General features: G+C 43.5%; 1 protein-coding gene and 1 pseudogene across 5 annotated transcripts in view; one reads left to right on the forward strand and one right to left on the reverse strand.

The window, feature by feature from the left end:
• STYK1 (serine/threonine/tyrosine kinase 1) overlaps positions 1-10097 on the reverse strand; it is a 45161-nt gene extending 35064 nt beyond the window's left edge. For 2 of the 4 annotated variants that reach the window (XM_079773524.1, XM_079773521.1), the window contains exons 1-2: positions 9800-9915; positions 8270-8327 (exon numbers count right to left, since the gene is read on the reverse strand). The gene's annotated coding sequence lies outside the window, so the exon portion shown is untranslated. Of the gene's footprint in view, positions 1-8269; positions 8328-9799; positions 9916-10045 lie in introns of those variants that run through there. The other 2 variants (XM_079773525.1, XM_079773522.1) reach the window with 2 other exon arrangements.
• LOC307102281 (barrier-to-autointegration factor-like) lies at positions 2309-2885 on the forward strand (annotated as a pseudogene). Its single transcript has one exon. The product of its transcript is annotated as a barrier-to-autointegration factor-like (transcript).
• Positions 10098-16911: the final 6814 nt, after the last annotated feature.

Raw genomic sequence — 16911 nt, forward strand, 5'->3', positions numbered from 1 at the left:
CAGGCTTGATCCCCAGTGTGGAGAGGGCAGTAGGCAACCCATCAACAAGTCTCTCTCATCATTGATGTTTCTATCTCTCTCTCCCCCTCTCCCTTCCTTTCTGAAGTCTCTCTCTCTCACTCTCTCTCTTCATCTTGCCTTTTTGTCCTATTCAAGTCTTCTTTTTTATAATAGCCTCCCTAACTGATGTGAAATGGGTATCTCATTGTGGTTTTGATTTGCATTTCCCTGATGATTAATAATACTGAGCATCCTTTCATGTACTCATTGGCTATATATATATATATATATATATATATATATATATATATATATATATATACATATACACACACTTTGGAGAAATGTCTATTCAAATCCTTTACCCATTTTTAAATTGGGCTATTTGTCTATTATTGTTGAGCTGTAAGTGTTTTTATATATTCTGAATACTAAACCATTATGTGATATATGATTTGCAATATTTTCTCCCATTTTGTCTGTTTGTGGTTTTTTGTGTGTGGTTTTTTTTGTTTGTTTGTTTTGTCTTGTTTTTTTTTTTTTTTTTTTACTTTTGATAGTGTCCTTTGAAGCACAATAATTTCTAATTTTGATAAAGTCCAATTTATCTATTTTGGGGGGATTGCTTGTGCTTATGGTGTCATAGCTAAGAAACTTGCTTAACTTAAATCATGAAGATTTATATATATGTTTTTTTTAAGAAATTTATAGATGTAGGTCTTTGATCAATTTTGAGTTAATTTCTGCATATGGTGTGAGGCAGGGATTCACCATCATTCTTTTGCATGTGGATATCCAGTTGTTTTAGCACAGTTGTTAAAAGACACTTCTTTCCCTAATGAATTATGTTGGCACCCTGTCAAAAATCAAACAGCCATAGGCATATGGGTTTATTTCAGGACTCTCAATTCTATTCTGTTGGTTCATATGTGTATCCTTATGCCAATAGCACAGCCTTAATTACTGAGCTTTGTAGTAAGTTTTAAAATCATTCAGTATGAGTTTTCCAACTTTGTTCTCTTTTTGAAGACTGTTTTGGATATTCTAAGTCCCTTCTGTTCCTTATGTGAATGTTATAATCAGCTTAACCTTTTCCAGAAAAAAAATCCATCTGGAATTTTGGCAGTTATATATATATTCTGGGAGTACTACCATCTTACCAATATTGTCTTCCTACATAAGAACACAAGTTGTCTTTCCAGTTATTTAGATTTTCTTTAATTTCTTTCCATGATAGTTTGCAGTTTCAAGTGTACAAGTCTCATTTGTTGTTGATGATAACATTTACAGTTCCAGGACCTCTAAAGATTAAACAAGAATTTGTGTGCAATTTGGTGATACCACAGACTGTCCTGTCCCTAAGAAAATCAGTTCTAGATCAGGTTGGACTCTTCCGGGAATGGCTAAAGGACATGCCTCCTAAAGACTGGCCAGACATGCCATCTTTATCTAGCACCAGGGCATAATATAAGGCCACCACTGAACCTCTCATACCTGGTTAAGTACACAGAGCCCTACATTTTGTAGCTCTGACCGTCAGACCTAGTTTATTTTCTTTGATAGCCTTGAGTTGGTCTAAATTTCTCAGGTTGCCATGAAATGGTGGAACTAGAGAGAATATCCAAAGTATCACATCTCTAAATCCCTATCAACTTAAATGCTTCTACATATCTAACCTACAGAGATCACTGCTCCATGGGTACCCATAATATGTTTGATTGAGGTTTAAATAAAAGCCATAAAGGTACAGCCTCCAATATCATTTTGAACCCCATAACTCGGGTATGAAGATATGGGGCTTTCCAGCTAGCACAGAGATCTATCCAGGGTTCATTGAACTTCTTTTTGTGAGTGATTTATCTCACACATGATCTGCATATCTATGAACTCACAACCTGTGGCCTTGCTGATATTATCAAATCGTTATTGCTAATCAGTTTGTAGATAACCTAAGCTCATACTTTCATTTCTAAGTCAGCGTGTCTCTGTTTCTCAATCAATGTTAACTCAGTGAATTAAAAATAATCAATTTTAATATCAGCCCAAGAAGAGTAGACTTAGAAAGATAAAAGTGGTGATGGTAAAGAGGAGATGATTTATAGATCATTATAAAATCACATTTGGTTTATCTACATTTCTTTTTTTCTTAATCCCGCAAAATTGAATTAGCCTTCAAAGCTATCTTCAAATTTATAATAGAAAGCCACTTCAGAAATAATTAATGGCTGCTTTAACAACCTCATATTGCATGTGAAACTAAGATCTAAGTGAAAAGGTGACTGGCCCTGGGTCAGGAAAATAAATCAGAGATCTAATCAGATGTGGGACCTCCTGATTATGAATCCATTCATCTTAAGAGTAGAACATGAGTGAGGACATGAAAGACAGGGAGTGAAATTGAGGACACTTGGCATTATGGAAACTGCTTGGGCTCCAAGAAGGCATGCAAAGACAGCAAGTTCAACTTAGTGTCAAAAAGCCATTCTTTGGAGGAGCCATTACAGGAGCTGGAACTGCTGATTAATCCTGATCAAGATGACAACCTCCCAAAAGCACAGAGACTTCGTGGCAGAGCCCATGGGGGGAAAGCCAGTGGGGAGCCTGGCCGGGATCGGTGAAGTCCTGGGCAAGAAGCTGGAGGAAAGGGGCTTTGACAGGCTTATGTGGTCCTCAGCCAGTTTCTGGTGCTAAAGAAAGATGAAGAACTCTTCTGGGGATGGCTGAAGGACACATGTGGCGCCAATGCCAAGCAGTCCCGGGACAGCTTTGGGTGCCTTCGAGAGTGGTATGACGCCTTCTTGTGATGCTCTCTGGGGAGCCGCCAATCCCTAACAACAGCCTTGAGTCTTCAGAGTTTGCAGCTGAGTGGGGGCTACTCCCTTGTCCTCTACAAAGGAAATGATTGCTGTCTGCTCACCACCAATGTCCTCCGGGTCTTTGGGGGAGTTCTCTCCCCTCACCATTCAACTTTTTTGGAATTCTCACTCTTGCATGCATCTCCCTTCTCTTTCCCCTGCCAGTTTCAGGCCAATAATCAGCTTTTCTGGGTGGATTTCTGGCCCCTTCCCCCACCCCTACTCTCACCTATGGTCTGTTTAATGACATTTGGCTTCTCTTTTGGCAAAAGAGTCACTGTCCATATAAAGTTTTTTAAATCGATAAAGTCAGTGGCCTTCAAAAAAAAAAAAAAATCCATACTTTTCCCACACTCTAAATGAAGTAGCTGTACCTTCTGTGCCACTATAGTCATATCTCCCTGCTAAAGAAACAATAAAAACAGCAACCCTGGCTCCATTTCTTATTCTGCCTGGCAAGCACACTATGGAATGCAATGCATGTTCCACAGATGCCATAGAATTCTGAATGTGCACAACCAGAGAGTCCTTTGAAAGCAACCAAAACACCTAACCTCCATAACTTACTGATGAGGAAACTGAGCCACAGAATTTAGGTGTCTTCCAACAGCTAATTAGCACCTAAGCTGAGACTTGTATTGTGTGTCTTGAATGTCCATTTAAGCTCTTTCTTTCTTTTTTTAATATATTTTATTGATTTTTTTACAGATAGGAAGGGAGAGGGATAGAGAGTTAGAAACATCGATGAGAGAGAAACATTGATCAGCTGCCTCCTGCACACCTCCTACTGGGGATGTGCTCGCAACCAAGGTACGTGCCCCTGACCAGAATCGAACCTGGGACTTTTCAGTCCACAGGCTGATGCTCTATCCACTGAGCCAAACCGGTCAGGGCCATCTTAAGCTCTTTCACTACCACTTTCCATCAGTTGGGATATTTGACTGGATATTTGATTTCTTTTCATTCAGTTAAGTTTTGCGGGGGTGAGGATAAGGAGGAAGACGCTAGCTCTTGAAATGTCTCACGTGCGTATACTTTCATAGTTTCTTCTGCCTGCCACGCCTTTGGGCTGTACATGCGTCTGGACTAGCCTCTGGAAATCTTCCCCACATACGTCCAAGGTTGAAGACCAGAGACTATACATTCCAGTTGTATTTTCCCTGCTGGCATTGCAGGGCTTTAAGACTATTCTAGTGACTGCTCTGCTTCATCCTTCTTCCTCCATCAGAACTCATTTTGACTCATAGTCAGATATCATCCCCAAGGAACGCTAAAGGGGTCAGTCAGTGAGACCGGCGGGAAGATCACAGACGTGGGAGGCAGGGCAGGTTCAGATCAGACTGGCTAGATTTGCTGCATCTGCTTACAAATCTGAGGGAAAACCAGGCAGTCAAGACAGATTGTCACCATTCCCTTCATCCCCCTCCTCCTTCCTTGAAAAAAGCCAAGCCTGTGACTTCCGCTCTTCAGATAAGCAAGTCCCTCCCTCTCACTGGCCAGAGGCAGCACTAATTTGGAGCCCGGTGGAAGGGGCATCAGTGAGCACTGAGACAAGAATCAGCAGGAGCTTTCCTGTCTGGGCCCCGGCAGTCCCATCCGCCTTAAGAGGGACTCTGAAGAAGTTGATTCTAATGACACACACTAGTAGGCATGGTTTCAACATACATTTGGTTCTCATAGCTGATTATTATCAGAAAAAACGGTGCGTAGGATCATCTTCTCTGAACTCCAAATTATCATCTTGGGTAAATATTTGTCATCATTCGGTTGCTAGCATATCAATGTAACATATATTATATCTCCTGGAGTCGCTCAACATAATATCCTGCATTTACCTAATAATATAGTATGTCTGGTTAAATCATTCAACAACTGATTATAAGACAGAAACTGATAATTTTGAAGCTTTCTTCAGAAAGCTACCTGGCTTAAATTCTGAGTATGATATGTGTGTTATTGAGATTTTCCTATGGCCACAAGGTACCTTTTGAAACACATTTTTTCCCCCTTAACCTTTAGCATCTGCTACAATTTGTTCTTAGTGGAATTCTCACACAGCCTAAAGTTATATACATACGATAATTTTCATTTAGATCAATGTTCTAGAAATAGCACCATATTCCTATGTATTTTGTTACCAGACAACTTTAAGAGCCACTGTTAAATATATAAAGATGGGCCTGTTTACTGTGGCTGAGGCTATAAGATGTTAACTGCTGTAGAATGAAACATTAAAATGGGTTTCCTTTTCATTTATAATTCTTGCCAGTAATTTAGTCCACAAAAGTATGAAAATGTAGGACTGAAAAATGCAATCACACCCTAGCTGGTTTGGCTCAGTGGATAGAGTGTCAGCCTGCTGACCCGAAGGGTCCCGGGTTCAATTCCAGTCAAGGGCACGTACCTCAGTTGCAGGCTCCTCTCTGGCCCAGGTCCTGATCAGGGCTCCTGCAGGAGGCAACCAATTGATTCTAAAAATCAATGGAAAAGTATCCTTGGGTGAGGATTTAAAAAAACGCAATCATTATCTTCAAGTTGCTTTGACCATGGCATTGTTAGGAATTGGCTGTCCATATACCTTGCTACTGCAGTGGCTAGAAGGCTTATTATTATACACTAGAGGTCCGGTACAAAAAATTCGTGCATGGGGGGGCGGGGGGGTTTCCCCTCAGCCCAGCCTGCACCCTCTCCAATCTAGGACCCCTAGAGGGAAGTCCAACTGCCTGTTTAGGCCCGATCCAAGACTGCTGTCTCCCAACTGCTCACCTGATTCTGCCTGATTTCCCCTAACCGCTTCTGCCTGCCAGCCTGATCACCCCCTAACCACTCCCCTGCCAGCCTGATCAATGCCTAACTGCTCCTTGGCCAGCCTGTTAGCCCCCAACTGCCCTCCCCTGCAGGCCTGGGTCCCTGCCCCAACTGTCCTCCCCTGCAGGCCTGATCCCCCCCCCCCCAACTGCCCTCCCTTGCTGTCCTGGTCCCCCCGCCCCCAACTGTTCTCCCCTGCGGGCCTGGTCCCCCCCAACTGTTCTCTCCTGCAGGCCTGGTCCCCCCCAACTGCCCTTCCCTGCTGGCCTGGTCTCCCCCACTTCCCTCCTCTTCTGGCCCGGTCACCCCTAACTGCCCTCCCTTCTTGCCTGATCGCCCCCAACTGCTTTCCCCTGCAGGCCTGGGTCCTCCCCAATTGCCCTCCCTTGCTGGCCTAGTCTGCCCCAACTGCCCTCCTCTGCTGGCCTGGTCACCCCTAACTGCCCACAACTGCCCTCCCCTGCAGGCCATCTTGTGTCCACATAGGGCAGCCATCTTTGACCACATGGGGGTGGCCATCTTGTGTCTTGGAGTGACGGTCAATTTGCATATTACTCTTTTATTAGATAGGGTGAGAAAACAGGTTGAGTTGAAAGGCAGACAATGGTTAGAAGCTGGGATGCAGCTGAGGGCTATAGAAAGCGGAAACATCAGGAAATCATTCTGTTGCCTGAAGACTAACCCTTAGGGAGTGGTATTCACAGCATAATAAAGCTGGAATCTGCACTGCCCAATTCAGCTGGAGTTGTAGGAAGGAGAAAGTAGTGGAGAAGGATAGTGAACTAAGAGGGTAAGAGTAAATTCAGGAAAAGCTCAAGTCAATGGATGGATAAGAACTCCTTCACTCCACCCCATTTTCCTTCCCATATCCAGAGTGATTAAACTCTAACCTATCTCCTCATGATTATTCTGGTTAGGAAATTCAGAGGTATTATGAGAAGTTAAAAATTAAAAGACTTTTTTTGTGTCTTTCTTAAGCCTGAAAGAATCCCCTGAGATTTCCCAATCTATCTCAACCCTTCATTTTCTGAGAGACGAAAATAATAAGAATAAAATAACTAAGGCCCAGCTGGTGTGACTAGTGGATTGAACATCGTTCCATGCACCAAGAGGTCACGGGTTAAAAATTCCTGGTCAGGGAACATGTCCAGATAGTGGGATAATTCCCAATAGAGGTCATAATCAATGCTACCCTCTCATTGATGTATGTTTCTCTCTCTCTCTCTCTCTCTCTCTCTCTCTCTCTCTCTCTCTCTCTCTCTTTCCTCCATTTCCTCTCTTTCTAAAATCAATAAAAACATATTAAAAAAACAAAACTCAGAACACTGAGGTAAGTGCCTTGTTCTTTACTCACAAAAGGCGTGTCAGAGCTTAAAACAGACTGCAGGCCCCTGGACTTAAGACAGGGCTCTTTCCACTCTACACTGATGTCTGTGCAATTAGCTGCTTTTTCTTTGTGTACATTCAGTCCCTTCAACTTTCATTTTCCCCAGTTAGAAATTTTGTCCAAGAAATGATATGCTAGTATAATCATTGAATACCCAACCTATTTAATCTGCACTTAATTAGTTTGCCTATTATTATCTGTTTCTTCCCAAGTAGACAGTAATTTCCTTAAGGGCCCAGTCAGCTTCTTTAGGTCCTTTATGAACAGAGCCAAGAAGTAGGCACATAGAAGTAGTCACAACTAAAGTCATGGCATTTTGGGAAACTAAGACTACTCAACCTAGGTTGGTAGGGAAAACAAAATGAAGTGACAGAGTTAGAAGAAAAAGCATGAAACCTTCATGACAACAAGAATTTAGGGACTTTAAAAAAAAAAAGAATTTAGGGACTTAGGCTATTTTCTTCATCACTGTATTCTTTCTTCATTGCTGTATCCCCTAGCACCTAGGATGACTAGTGTCTGGCACATATCAAGATTCATATGCTTGCCTGGCCTGTGTGCCTCAGTGGTTGAGCATCAAACTATGAAGCAGGAGGTCATGGTTGCATTCCCGGTCAGGGCTCAATCCCCAGTAGGGGGCGTGCAGGAGACAGCCAATCAATGATTTTCTTTCATCATTGATGTTTCTATCTTTCTCTCCCTCTGCCTACTTCTCTGAAATCAATAAAAACATAGTTTTTAAAAGTATTCATATGCTGTTCAATAAATAAATCACTAAATTCGCCTATAAAAATATCATTGGATCTAAAATAAATTTTATCAGAAAATAATGTATATAAATTCATTAGGTATTGCTAAAAGTACAAGTGGGGTTGAGGAGTAATTTTGAAGTGTTACATGGGAAGATCATGGCACCCAGGTTTCTGCTCAATGGGGAAACATTTTTAGTTCTATCATTAGGCAGGATGCTATTTTTCTCTATGAAAGGAATATAAAGATTTTTACTACACATAGCAAGCAAAATATTAACTCCTCAGAGTGAAAACAGAACAATAAACCCAACAAAGAAAACCTAGTCATTGACAGCTCAGTGTGGCAGGCGGATAATGGCCTCCAAAGATGTCTATGTCCAAATCTTCAGAACTGTGAATCCGTTAGTTTTCAATAGTGTTAAACTAGCACCGGGAAATTAAGATTGCAGATGGATTAAAGAACTGACCTTAAAATAGGAAGGTTATCCTGGATTATCCATTGAGTCCAATGTTACCACAAGGATCCTGAAATGTGGGAGAAGGAAGAAGTGTAGGTGTCAGCATAGGGATGTGAGAAAGACTTGATGTGGCTTGAAGATGGAGGAAGGGGGTCATGAACCAAGGAATGCAGGCAGCTTCTAGAAGCTGGAAAAGGTGAGTAAACAGATTCTTCCCTCAAGCCTCCAGAAGGAACACAGACCTGCCTACCCCAATCAGACTTCTGACCTCCAGACTTAAGACAAAATCTGTGTTGTTGGAAGCCATCAAGTTTGTGGTAATTTGTTAATGCAAGAACAGGAAAATAGCTCGCTCGGGTTAGAGCAAACCAGAGCTACAAAATCATGTAACTCCCTGTAGGAGTCTGGAGCTGGTTGGGAAGAGTTGCAAAAGGTGGGAAAACCAAGTTTCTGCAGAAGAAAACTGAAATAGATGTGATGCTCAACTAACTTTCAGCATGTGCATAATTAGAGAACTAGGCATTGTTATAGATTGAAATGTGCTGACTCAAAATTCATATGCTGGAAGTCCTAGCTTCCAGTACATCCAAAGGTGACCTTATTGTTAACTAGAGGCCCAGTGCATGAGAATTCGTGCACTGAGCGGGGGGGGGAAGGGGGAGGAAGGAGGGTTCCTCAGCCCGGCCTGCACCCTCTCACAATCTGGGACCCCTCCGGCAGGGTTCCTAGGCCTGGCCTGAGATCAGGGCCTATCGGGGCTTTCCTTCCCCTGGCTGCAGGCACAAAGCCCTGTTTCCAGTTGCAGTTCAGGGTCGGTGTGCTCCAGGTTACAGTAGCCTTTATTTCCACAACCACTGATGGCTCTCACTAAGTAGTGGGAAGGAAGCTTGGGCTGAAATATAGGAGAAACTCTGATGGGGAAAGGATTCGCAGCAGAAAGAGGCCACAAACACAGAAATTGAAAGGGAAGAAAGGAGACAAAATGGGGCTGAGGTTGAAGGACTGACAATGAAAAAGGAAAGAGAAAGAAAGAGAAGACCGAGGAAGAGAAAACAGAAATTCAGTCAACAGGGAACAGCCTATCACACTGTACAGGTATTCTCTCACTTACAGTAATCATCACAATGACCCCACTTTACAGATGAGAAGGCTGAAGCTGAGAGTGGCGATATAGTCCAGTGACAAATAATTCCTGTGCCCTGCTTCTTTCTACCTCCCCTCTCCGACTCCCAGGAAGACACGGAGGCCCCTCATCACTGGGCTTTCTGGCTGCTGCTGCTCTTTGCCAAAATCGCTAAGGCAAGGTTAGTCTCTTGTCATAAAAACATTGAAAGCAAAACCCACAAGATGCTTGTTCCAAAGAAATACAGATTCATTCACCTGGTGATTACTGTTTGTTCACATGCAATGCAGCCGCTCACAACCATCCCACTCTGGCCTCCTCCCTCTTTTTCTTTCCTAAGGCCGAAGTCCACCCCTACCTGCATCACAGCTTCCCTCACCCCCCACCCTTGTACCCCTCAAACCCCTGTTCTCTACCGTGTCCCTCCTCCGGTCACTCTGGTTTCAGATGAACTGGCCCAGCCAGAAAGAAAGAAAGAGAAGGAAAAGAAAAAAAAAAAAAAATGACCGGTTTGGGTAGGGCAAGGTGTGCCAGCCTTAAGGAAATGCTTTTCAGCCCCTCCTTCCCGGAGGGGCGTGGCTGCCAGCGGAGGATGGAGTGTGGGCGGGCTTCCCCACAAGGGAAGTCTGTGGGCACTGGGGTTTCTGGGGCTCACCACACACCAGCCCGCGGGAAACCTCTGCTGAAGCTGTGAAAGCCGGCCTTGTTGCTGACCTCCATACTCATTGCCTTCCCGAGTGATTGATAGGTAGGTGGTCAGGTAGGAAGCAAACGTCAGTCCACGTGAAACTGCTAAATCCTGATAAAGCGCAACAGTGCCACCTCGGGTCGGACCCCAACGCAGCGGCCTTCGTTGGTGCTGAAAATGGTCAGGATCTGTCATTCAGCTTGACTAGTCCCATCCGGGGACAATCGCAACTGAGATTTTGCTGGGTGTACCAAATAGTTTGGCCACTGCTATGGCATGAGGGAATGGATGAGGGATAAGTGGAAATAAAAAATCCCAGAATTTGCCCTAACCGGCTTGGCTCAGTGGATAGAGCGTCGGCCTGCGGACTGAAAGGTCCCAGGTTTGATTCCGGTCAAGGGCATGTACCTTGGTTGCGGGCACATCCCCAGTAGGGAGTATGCAAGAGGCAGCTGAATCGATGTTTCTCTCTCATCGATGTTTCTAACTCCCTATCCCTCTCCTTTCCTCTCTGTAAAAAATCAATAAAATATATGTTTTTTTAAAAAATCTCAGAATTAGGTAACGAATCATTAACATAGGCTTTTGAAATACTCTCCGGACCAGGGATGCAGAGGTGAGCAAGGTAGTTAGGTTACCTGCCCTCATAGAATTTACAATCACAGGAAACACTAAAAAGGAACAAGAGGGAAAAAGAAAAGAAAAGAAGGAATTCCAAGTTAGGTATTAACCCCTAAAACAAGTTCAATTTAAGAAGTACAGGTCATTGATAACTTGATTCAGCACTGATAGCCTACCAAGCAGAAAGGGGCATCCACTAGAAGAGAAAGAGTTAGGGTACACCGTAATGGGGAGTGTGTAGAGACTCAGGTTCTTCAGTTCTCTAGTCTTCTCTATCAAAACATGTATTCCCTTTAGAGCTCTTTTAAAACGGGATGAACTGTTCTAAATGTCATTGAATTGTACATTTAAAATGGTTATTGGTTAATTTTCTGTTATATACATTTTACCTCAATTTTTTTGAATGATGAGGTCTCATCAGTCAATTGTTCTTCTCATCGTTTATGTCATAACTGATTAATAAAAGCCAGATGAACTGGTAGGAGCTCTAAATTATGTGATCTCCCACTCTGCTTCCCTGAGCACCCTAATGCTGAGGGCAGAGATTGTGGCTTACTCATTTTTGTAATTCCCACAGTGCCCTAGCATATTGCTAGATAGCCATTCTGATACACAAAATATTCAAAAATCTTGAAATTGTCAAGGAGCCATCATAACGATAGAAGTTATAACCTCTAGGACATAAGGACTTTTAAAAATATGCATATTTAACGAAGAGGGAAAGGCAAAACTTTACTCCCTAAATTTTATTGAGCACTTCAAACAAATGATGAATTTTTACATTTCTGAGATAGAGAAAACTCTGGAAATAGCAAGACACAGAAACAACTAAGTACATACTAAATGCAGAGCTAGTTAAACAGAAGATATAAACAGGAGTTCCCACACATTATACTAATGAATAAGGTGGTTAGAAATCTGTTGTTTCTCTTTTCTCTCCAAGTGTTCATTCCCTTATAATTTCAATTATTACCTCTGTCTCAAATTTCAGGCCCCCGGACTCATTTTCAGCAATGTTTCAGTTCCACCATCCCTGTCCGGTGGTTATTTCTGCCTCAGTACTAATTCAATAAGCATTTAAGAGTACTTGTTCTCTGCTCTACTCATGTTAAGTACTGAACAGTCGGAAGTCACACTGAGACTTACACTGGGGAACCTCTTCATTCTACAGTTTCCTCCACATGAACCTTTACTAGATCCTGTTTTCCTCTACTCTCTTAACAGCCATCTAGTCACGTGTTATTTAATGCGTTCTCTCTTGTACAATTCTGCAATTGTGAGGGATCCCAGCTTGAAGTCTGGTGAGGTGGATAGTCCCGAAACCTATTTTATACGGGGCATGCAGAAATCCCTGGGAAATGGTTCATTATAAAGAAAAATAGAGCATGAAGGCTTTGCTTACTAACAAGAATAGCTTGGTGTTCAGCATTATGTCTGTCTCTTAAATTCTTTTGGCCAAGACCTCATGATTTATAATTGAGTTCTAGGGAAATGAAACTGTAGGTATAATTGGTAGAGTTATTTCACACACACACACACACACACACACACACACACACACACACACAATGAACCAACGAAACAAATTACATTAGACCTTGGGTAGCATTGCTTTGGAACTGTTCCAAAGGCATATGACACACAAGGGCGGCAGACAGATTCTTCCAACTTTACCTGAAAACACGGCTCGGCTTCACCTTAGGGGGGCAGCAGGGGCTCCACAGATGCTGGGGCCTACCTGCAAGTCTTCTTGCCCAGGGAAACAGAGCGACCCTGATGGAAGCTGTAAGTGGCGTCAGCAGCAATGCCCGGCACCTACATGGACTTCTAAGGCACTGAGAGAACAGTAGACAGCAACAGAGGGGATCTAAGTCAGAGCAGGAAAAGGGTGGACTCCATGTAGGTGGGATTTGAGTGGGTGAAAATGTATGAGGTATTCCACGACCTTGACCCCCAGGGACAGTTGAGGAAAAGGTTTCTAAGATAAACCAGAGGTTCTGCAACCAACTAAAGGCAGAGAGACAAGAGAACATGGACTATCCCTCTCGGTACGCCCTCATGTTTACCCCAGCTTGGTGTGTCCTAGGGATTGTTGATTATGGGTACACAACTTTCCGTGTATACTTGTTCCTTTTTTACATGGTGCATTGGTTTTCTGTTGCTGATGAAACAAATTACTACAAACTTGGTGACCTAAACAATACAAAATTATTATTAAAAATGTCACGTTTCGGGACATTATGCCAACCATATGCTCCACTCATTTCTTCTTCCCTTCCCCCCACTGCTTCCCCAAGATTCTCAGAATCATTCAGTGTAATTTAGAGATTATTGGCCTACAGCTAGTTTCATAGCTTACATCAACATGGACGGGTTGACCTTTCTGGGCCTCAAGTTTTCTCACTTGTAAAATGAAGAGGTTGGAGTAAATTAGCCCCAAATCCTTGCCAAGTTTCACATCCCAGGATTCTCTAATCCTTGAACACACAGCAAAAACTCATCTGGTCCAAATTCTTGCATTTCCACAGCAGAACATCTAAGGCAGGTAGTCCAGCTCTGTTTCAACTTTATCAGTGCTGAGGACCTGCTACCAGAAAGCTCATTGCATGGTCAAAAGTTTTTCCTCATACTAAGTAAAAATGTGACTTAACATCTCTAACCCATTTATTTATTCATAAAATAGAGATGAGCCCTGGCTGTTGTGGCTCATTTGGTTGAGCATCGTTCCATGCACCAATTGGTCCCGAATTCTATTCCCAGTCAGAGCACATACCCAGTTTCAGGTTCAATCCTTGGTTGAGTGCATAAGGAGAGCAACCGATAGATGTTTCTCTCTCACATTGATGTCTCTCTCTCTCTCTCTTTCTCTCACTGGCCCCATCCTTTCCACTCTCTCTGAAAATCAATGGAAAAATATCCTCAGGTGAGGATTAAATAAATAAATAAATAAATAAGCCATAATAATCCTGAATCAAATCTCTGACCTTTCTGGCTAAATTATTGAGGTATGGTCAATTGCAAGTTAATTTTTTAAAAGTCTACCTACTTCGTTGATAATGGTAAAAAAAAGAAAAGAGATTTTTAATCTATGCATTAAATAATTCCCTAAAGATTGATACTAATTAATAAATATTCTCTGAGTATGATTTTCAGAAAAGTTACTTATCTCCCTAAGGGGCTATAAGCTTCAAGCTGAGTACAACATCCACTTAACTGCAAATTAGAAAGCTCCGAAATGTTGCATCAATACTTACTTTTTTCAGTCCATTCCATCCCATCAAATGGCATTAAGTATAGTCCTTCTACCTTTTATTTTTAAATTTTTTTGTTAATCTTCACCCAAGGATATTTTTTCATTGATTTTTAGAGTGGAAGGGAAGGGGAGAGACACAGAGAGACACATCCCTGTGAGAGAGACAGATCGACGAGTTGCCTCCAGCATGAGTCCAGACTAGGGCAGGGGATCAAGCCTGCAGCCGAGGCAGGTGCCCTTGACTGGAATCGAACCTGGGACCCTTCAGTCCTCAGGCTGATGCAACATCGAATAAGCCTAGGGAAGTCCTTCTGTCTTTTTTAAATTTCTATCATCCCTCTTTTCTTGGCTGAATTATGGTAATAGGCTTTTTGTGTGTGTGTGTAGTTATTTTATTTTTTATTGAATTTATTAGGGTGACATCTATACTAATAAAAGGGTAATATGCTAATTAGACCAGATAGACTGGACATCTTCTGGATGTCATTCTGGGATGTCCTTCCTGACAAAGCCGGGGGCGTGGCCAGCCTGCAAACCACCCTAGGCCCCTTGCCCAGGCCAGCCCCGCCCCCCAGTGGGGACCCCCCCACCCCAATTGGGGACGTGGTTGGCCTGCAAACTGCCCATGGCCCCTTGCCCAGGCTGGCCCCGCCCCCAGCGGGGACCTCCCACCCCAATCCAGGGCCCCCTTCAGGGCAGGCCAGCTGGCCCCCACCCATGCACCAGGCCTCTATCCTATATAATAAAAGGGTAATATGCAAATTGACCCTAATGGCATAGCGACCAGAATGACCGCTAGACCAGTCACTATGAGGCACACTCACCACCTTTTGGTCCCTTTCCCCGGCCGGCAGGCTCTGATTGCCTGATGGCCACCAGGGACAAGGGCAGGGCTGGCAAATGGTTGGGAACAGCTGACCTCTTGGTCCCTTCCACTGGCAGTCAGGCACCGATCACCTGATGGCGAACGGGGAACCGGGGGTGGGTGGCAGCGGGGGCGGGGCTGACTGAGGGCAGCTGGGGAAGATGGCCCTGATTGCAGGCCAGGCCTAGGGACCATACCTGCACATGAATTTCATGTGCTGGGCCTCTAGTTGGTTAATAAAATTATATAATTGTCAGGGATACATTCTATAATACATCATCTGTATATTGTATTATATGTTCACCACCTGAAGTCAAGTTTCTTTCTACCACCATTTATCCCCACCCCCTTTACTCTTTTTTTTTTTTAATATATTTTATTGATTTTTTACAGAGAGGAAGGGAGAGGAATAGTTAGAAACATCAGTGAGAGAGAAACATCGACCAGCTGCCTCCTGCACACTCCCTACTGGGGATGAGCCTGCAACCAATATACATGCCCTTGACCGGAATCAAACCTGGGACCCTTCAGTCCGCAGGCCTACACTCTATCTACTGAGCCAAACCGGTTAGGGCCCCTTTACTTCTCTTATCTTCCTCTATTCCCCTTTCCCTCTGGTAATCACCAATGGGTTTATTGTAACTATCATCATTAATCCCCTCACCTTTTTCACCCTGTGCTTCTCCCATCTTCCCTCTGATAGCTGTCTGTTCTCTGTATCTGTCTGTTTCTATTTTGTTAATTTTGTTCATTAGATTCCACATATAATTGAAATCATATGGCCTCTGCCTCTCTCCAACTGGCTTATTTCACTTAGCATAATACTCTTCAGGTCCACCCATGCTGTTGCAAAAGGTTAAGATTTCCTTCTTTTTTACAGCCAAATAGTATTCCGTTGTATAAATGTTCCACAGGGTTTTTATCAACTCACCTACTGAGGGGCACTTGGGCTGCTTCCAAATCTTGGCTGTTATAAATAACACTGCCATGAACATAGGGGTGCATGTATTCTTCCAAAATAGTGTTTCGGGTTTCTTAGGATATATTCCCAGAAGTGGAATTACTGAGTCATAAGGCAGTTGCATTTTTAATTTTTCGAGATAACTCCATGCTGCTTTCCACAGTGGCTGCAAGAATCTGCATTCCCACCAACAGTGCATAAGGGTTCCTTCTCTTTTCTCCTCATCTTTGCAACACTTGTTGATTTGTTGGTGACAGCCATCCTGACAGGTGTGAGGTGATCTCATTGTGGTTTTAATGTGCATTTCTCTGATGATTATAACGGTGAGCATCTTTTCACATGTCTATTGGCCATCTGTATGGCCTCTGTGGAGAATAGGCTTCTAACTGGCCTCCATTCCTGTCATATCTTTCATATTGCTGCCACAGTGATCTCTAATCTTTCATATTGCTGACACAGTGATCTCTCCAATAAGTAAATCTTACCATGTAAAGACTTTTAAAATCTTGAAATTATTGCAGAATTGAGCTAGTTTACCAGATAAAACCCCAGGAAAAGACAAAGTTGATGAAGTCTTACCCTTGACACTGACAAGATCAACTTATTTCAGAGATTTATATCAGCACCTATTTCCTTTCCTGATTTTTCCTATTAAACAAGACACTTGTACCATAACTAGGGCCCAGTGCACAAATTCGTACACCTTGAAGGAACTGTGGGCCATGAGGCTACACTGGGCACAGGGGCGGGTCTCGGTCCGTCCTCCGCGCCCCTGCCTGGCCCCTCCCACTGCAGCTCGCTCCCACGCTGACAGAGCAGAGCAATTGGGGCTGGCACCAGCAGCGGGTGTGGGGCGGGGATGAGGGGTCTGCGCCTTCAGCAGGTGCGAGTGGCAGTGATCACCCCTCAGGAGCAGGAGGAGGTGGAGAAGCCCTCAGGGGCTATCAGGGCAGCCACCACTTGTACCCGCTTACAGCGCCGTGCCAAGCAATCAGGACCAGCACCAGGTGCCAGCAGCGGGTGCCAGCAGCAGCTCCGGCACTAGCTGTGAGCGGGGCTGGTGCAGGCAGCAGGTTGAGAACCGCTAGTGGGATCGCCTAAGACCACCGGAAAACACAGATATTTACATTACGATTCATA

Source organism: Cnephaeus nilssonii, assembly GCF_951640355.1.
Source record: "Cnephaeus nilssonii genome assembly, chromosome: 6".
NCBI lineage: Eukaryota > Metazoa > Chordata > Mammalia > Chiroptera > Vespertilionidae > Cnephaeus > Cnephaeus nilssonii.